This window comes from Ips typographus, linkage group LG12 (assembly GCF_016097725.1).
Source record: "Ips typographus isolate SLU linkage group LG12, UJ_Ityp_2.0, whole genome shotgun sequence".
Classification (NCBI taxonomy): Eukaryota; Metazoa; Arthropoda; class Insecta; order Coleoptera; family Curculionidae; genus Ips; species Ips typographus.
This window is the reverse complement of record NC_138433.1, coordinates 8,533,207-8,539,361: the sequence shown is the minus strand read 5'-3', so window position 1 is coordinate 8,539,361 and position 6,155 is coordinate 8,533,207. Positions and strand designations below refer to the sequence as shown.

The 6,155-nt window shown below is 31.8% G+C and overlaps 2 long non-coding RNA genes across 3 annotated transcripts; one reads left to right on the top strand and one right to left on the bottom strand.

The window, feature by feature from the left end:
• Nucleotides 1-263: 263 nt before the first annotated feature.
• LOC145736819 (uncharacterized) lies at nucleotides 264-1,154 on the bottom strand. The gene is made up of 3 exons (XR_014180118.1): nucleotides 797-1,154; nucleotides 621-705; nucleotides 264-563 (listed from the first exon to the last, which is right to left on the bottom strand). It is a non-coding gene; the product is annotated as an uncharacterized LOC145736819 (long non-coding RNA).
• A 118-nt stretch (nucleotides 1,155-1,272) lies between these two features.
• On the top strand, nucleotides 1,273-2,069 carry LOC145736748 (uncharacterized). 2 transcript variants are annotated; one of them, XR_014180089.1, is made up of 3 exons: nucleotides 1,273-1,499; nucleotides 1,665-1,748; nucleotides 1,807-2,069. It is a non-coding gene; the product is annotated as an uncharacterized LOC145736748 (long non-coding RNA). The 2 variants fall into 2 exon arrangements; XR_014180090.1 differs by having other exon boundaries at nucleotides 1,273-1,503.
• Nucleotides 2,070-6,155: the final 4,086 nt, after the last annotated feature.

Genomic DNA, 6,155 nt, shown 5'->3' with positions numbered 1-6,155 from the left:
TTTGACTAATATAACAAACACTACAATTACTACACGGGATTTCGTATACCACATTTGATCTTCTATCTGTTTTAATTTTATTTTTAATTTTAGAGTAGTTTGTGTTTAGCAGGTTGTACCCTTTGTGACTGACTGTTATATCTTTCTCTTGAACAACCCTTTGTAAATCCTCGGATAGGTTTTTTATGTATGGGATAGTGAGGTATTTGTTTGGGGTGGGCTTGTTTGTTTTACGTTTTTCTGTATTATAGAAACAGTATATCCTTTCTTTTAAATTATTTTAATGTTTATCACCAAAATTTGTCTTATATTAAAGCTGCTTCTACACTACCTTTACAGATTTGTTTAAAAATAATGATAGGTTAGGTTAATTACAAATAACATAATAAAAACAAAGAGTAACAGCTAGTTAAGTTGAAATAGATATCTAGCTGTATGACAATTATTATTTAAATAATACAATTCAAACACTGGTTATTACACTTCATACTTAATGTTGTCTTAAAAATACCACTTTCCAAGACTCTCCACATTGAGTGAAGTTCCAGAAGTGCACTGTCAACCTAAACAATACAAAAATAAATAAGTATGTAATTAAAATAAATTCTAGCAAAACTTACCGGCTCTAACATTAGTGCTTGCTCTGGTTTTTTCTTATTGTTGCAAAAGACCAAATCTTCTGAGCCTTTTGAGCATTCCTTTATCCTGTGAATATAATCAGTTCAACAAAAGTTAAGGTAATACTTATTTATTTTGAAATGATTTAATATTATTATTCAACAATAACATAACTCACATCACTACTTAACGGCTTCCTAAATTAAGCCATTTAAAGCTCATACCAGCTAAAAGTAATTACAAATAGTATACTTGTAATTAATTGTTGAAGTCATTTATCAAACATTTTCAAAGTTTTAAATTATGTCTGCGTCTTTTTCCCGTCTAGAACCAGAAAGTCACACCAACAGGCCAGCACCACAGCTAGTTTGAGACCTGAAAATGTAGTTTGCAGTATTTGTTATTACAATATTAAAATAATCAAAAACAAGAAATTTCCAACCAAACAAAACAAACTATATTTTAGTAGTTATGTGAGGTTAGATTAGAAGTTAGAATAGGAACGAAAACCGATGATCATTTGCCATTTCCCCCTCCACCAGTAAAACCGAAGATTGCCGAAGTTGCCCTTACGCTGAGATGGGCTCAAAACAGCGACCGGTCAGAACAGGGACATGAGAGATCGGGATGAGCGATCGGGTGGAGGGGGAAATGGCAAATGATCATCGGTTTTCGTTTCTATTCTAACCTCACATTATCATTAATTAAAATATTGTTTTGTTTGGTTGGAAATATCTTGTCTTTGATTATTTTAATATTACAATAACAGATACTGCAATCGTCTACGTGTTGGTGTAATTATTTTTCAGGTTGTGGACGGGAAAAAGCGCAGACTATTTTGTAGTGTTGGAGATGCTTGTTTCTGACTTCAACAATTACAAGTAGGTATACTATTAGAAATTCCTTTTAGCTGGTATGGGCTTTTTAATGGCTTAATTTAGGAAGCCGTCAAGTAGTGATGTGTATTATTTTGTTGTTGAATATTAATATTAAATCATTAGAAAATAAATAGGTATTACCTTAAATTGAACTGATTATGTTTACAGGATAAAGGAATACTCCAAAGGCTCTGAAGATTTGGTCTTTTGCAACAATAAGAATAAACCAGAGCAACCATTAATGTTACAGATGTTAAGTTTTACTAAAATTTATTGAGATTACATACTTATTTATTTTTGTATTGTTTAGGTTGACAGGGCACTACTGAAATCCAATGTGGAATGTTTTGGAAGAGGGTATTTTTAAGGCAACATTTTAAAGAATGAAGTGTAATAACCAGTGTTTAAACTGTATTATTTAAATAATAATTGTCATACAGCTAGATATCTATACTATAGCTGTTACTTCTTATGGTTTTATTATGTTATTTGTAATTTACATATACCATTACATTTAGACAAATCTTTAAAAGTGTAGAAGCAGCTTGAATAAAAGACATTTTGGTGATAGTATTTATTAGAGTATCTCCAATGCCTGTCTTATTTTATTTTAATATTAATATATATATATATATATATATATGTTGGGTTCTTCTTCTTATGAAGCACTTTTTAAAAAAAAATATTTATTTCAAGAAATCCCTTAATTATATTGGAATAATAAAATAATGGTACTATTAACTACTTATGCAAAAGTTTAATATTAATAGACGCGATTTTTACACTACACCTCTAATTTATAATATTAGCCTATGCTGACACAGCTTGATTGCACAATTTTACTATAGCTATGGTTTTGTAATTGGAACATGATTTCCGTTTAGCTGACTTGGCAATCTTATGGGTCAGTGTCCGTCTCTGGTGGGTGACCATGATATAACAGCTCCCCTTTTTAGGAAAAAGTTGTAGCCATGCAACAACTTTTATGAATTAGCTTGAAGTTCCAAGGATTCATCAAAAGATGGTTCTGGGTGGATACTAGTCCTTCTTCTTGGTAATAGCTTCTTCCATTGGGTTTGTTTTAACTCGCTGCGTTCAGATCTTGGAGATGGCGGTGGTCCACTGTTTCCGGTTAGGCAAAGTTTAGGGTACTTCTTTTTCCTGCATTTGCATAAGATGAGTACAACAAGAATTAATACAATAATTACAATTGAAGCGGTGGTAAACCAATGATAATGTTTAGTGACAAAAGGTTCTTGAATGATTTTGTCCAATTCTTCCGAGTATTGGTTTAATCTGTGTTGAGCCACGCTTAAATCGTCGTAATTGATTTTGCTTAATTTTAAAGGCTTCAAATCAGGGACATTGTATCGTTCTGGTAAATGGTTACAGCATTCGTAGGGGATCTTAACAGGATGGCTTTGATATGTAATGTTTTTGAAGTTTTGAACGAGATATTTCGAATGGATTCTGGTACTTCCAATGAAGGCATTGCAATTAGGTTGGAGTTTGATGATTGAATTCGTCTTCAGTATCTGCGACTCTGGATTTCGATTTCCGCATCTTACAGTGACAGGTAGTGGTTCGGAGATTGTTACTAACCATAAGTTGTAGTCAATTTCTTGAACGTTGTAGTCTGTAGCGGCTAGAATTGATGTTTGGCATGTCCTTGGAAGAATTTTCTGTTGTCGTAACAGTTGTGCTTCACATATAGCATCGCTGTCAATTGGATACTGGAGTATGTTTGAGCAAATTTTCAGTCTTGTCTGAAGGTTTTTACAGCTTTCTAAATTTTGAAGTGATACGTACAATAAAGAATCATCATCTCTCGCGATATATCTTTGCGTTGTTGGAAGAATGTGAAAGAAACCTGTACGATTATCCAAAATTGGGATGGGAAATGTTTTATAAAGTGTATAGGTTTCAGGTTCTACTAAGGGTATAAGAAGAACGAATACAACTTGATTTTCGGATTGATAGGCTTCTAACTCAATTACATCAAGATACTTAGCAACACTTGAAGTATAAGTTGGTAAGGGAAAATTATTTCTAGTTAAAGTTCTTGAAATTTCCTGGAGAGAAGTGATTAAATCGATAGGAGTGATTATTGAGCTGTGCAAGATTCTTAAACGAGCAAAAGTGATGGCATTTAAAATATCATCAAGATAGTTTTCCAAAAATACATAGCTTTCCATTAATGATTGGCAAAAATTCAATAATTTTACTTGTGCCTCATAAAAAGCTACATTATCGGAAATTCTGTTTAGTGCATTCTGAATTGTTACAATGTTTTCGTTGAAATTTTTCTCGTCTATCTGAAATTGCTGAATAGTAGAATTAAAGTTTCTTAGAACGGAACTTGTAACCGATATTTGGTTCTTAAGTAATTGTTCTATTTCACGTTCGTCGCGTGTAACTTTATTAATGCATTCATTAAAATATTCGCCATCAGCGTAATCCAAGTTTCCGGTAATAGATTTAAAAATACTACCTATGCCATTGACTAAACCTCGTTTACTACGAAAAGCGTAATTGTTTGTATCAGCTAGAATTTCTTTATATTTTTGTTCTACTGATGTTGCAGTTTGTCTGATAAGACTAACATGAGTTTGAATTTCAACTTTAAATGATGTCATACGAGGTGAAGGATCGTCAAACAATGTTATTAATTTATCGAGTATCTTATTATTGTCACGTATCTCTTGAAGGTCTTTGTATACAAGAAGCGTCCATTTGTCATTTGATATTTTGACTGTACCTGCTTCATGGTAAAATATTCCTATCGTATTATTAATTGGTGATATGTTGAATTGAGCGATGACTTGCGATGTAATTCCGAGGAATCTGGAAAGAAAAACTAATCATAGAATGGTTTCATTCTGTCAAAGTTTATTTTTGAAAGTGAATTAGTATCTAAATTTCTAACTTTAGCTGATGTTTCATAAACTTCAATAATTTCGAACGGACCATTAAATTTATTATGGGACTTGTCTTTAATTTGAGATTCTTTTACATACACTTTATCACCTACTTTATATTCAGGGATATTTCTGGTTATTAAATTATCGAATCTCACCTTAGCTTTTTCTTTTTGCGCGATTGATCTTGATCTTGCTATTTTGTAATAGTGTTCCATACGATTATTTAGATCTCGAATGTATTTTGAGATTAGTTCTTTTTGATTGTAAAGTGTTTCAGGAGGTCTAATAGACGTATGTCCGAATAATAATTCGTAAGGACTGAAACCATGAGTTTTATTTTTTGTGTTGTTATAAGAAATTACAGCATATGGAAGAATATTAAAAGCATGTTCATCGGGATGTTCTGTTTTGGGGATATTTATCATTTCATTTAATGTAGCATGAAATCTTTCTAACGAACCGTTAGATTGAGGATGACTAACGCTTGAAAAAGTTAATTTTATTTCAAAAAGACGGCAAAGGTCTCTTAAGAGGACGTTATCAAATTCTCTGCCACGATCACAATGTATTCTTAAAGGAGTTCCATAGTGTTGGAAAAATACTAATAAAGTATTCGCAACATTTGAAGCTTTCTTATCAGATAGAGGATAAGCTTGAGTGAATTTTGTTAATTCATCACGAATGGTCAGTGCGTAATTGCGAGTAGGATATTCAAACAGATCGATGTTAATTCGTTCAAAAGGTGTTTTTGGTGTCTCTGTGACGACTAAAGGTGTACTAAGATTTTTCCTACAAATTTTCACTTTTTGACAAATTTCGCAACTTTTAATTAACTTTTCGACATCCTTGGTTAAACCTGACCAATTATATTTTTCTTTAATTCGCTTAATAGTTTCATTTATACCTCGATGTAAGTTGTTTTTTCCACTATGGTATTGCTCCAAAATGATTGGAATTTGGTCATCGTCTGGGGTTCTGACAATATTTTGGCATATTTTCAAATGAACATCTTTGTCGGCCAAAATAAAACATAGAATTTCAGTTATAGGTAACTGTAAATTATTTTCTATACAATATGTTTTATTAGGTTCAAAATTTTCACGATCTTTATATAAAGTTAAAAAGAGAATTGGAACTACGGAGTCATTATCGTAAGGTAGTGGTATTATGAAATATTTACGATCTTTGACACTTTTACTAGAAACAATATTAATCGTTTTAGATTGAAAATCGAAATCTTTTTCTAGTATATCGTCAATGATTTTCTCATGCAGTTCTTCGAGTTTATTTCGCCAAAAGAATGTAACGATGTTTTTGTGAGATTTATCTAAAAGTTGTAAATTAGATATTTCTATTTTTGAGTAGTCATTCATAGATGTGGTTTTATATAAATGCGTAAATGTATTGTAATCGTTAGTTATTTCTTCGACATTCATAAAACTGTTGTCTTCAAAAGGTGGATCTTAATTATTAATAGATGGTCCAGCTTCTTCGTTTAAAGCAAAATTTCGAACTTTTGAGTGAAATTTCACACATTCTTGAAAATGATTAACTCTTATTCTTGATAATGCATCAGCGTTGTTATTGATTCTTCCGGGTTTGTATTCGATTTTATAATCATATTCCTCTAACTTTAGACGCCAACGTGCTAAGCGACTTCCGGGGTCTTTAATGGAAAAGAGCCATGTTAAAGGACGATGATCGGTAATGAGAATGAATTTACGACCAAAAAGATATG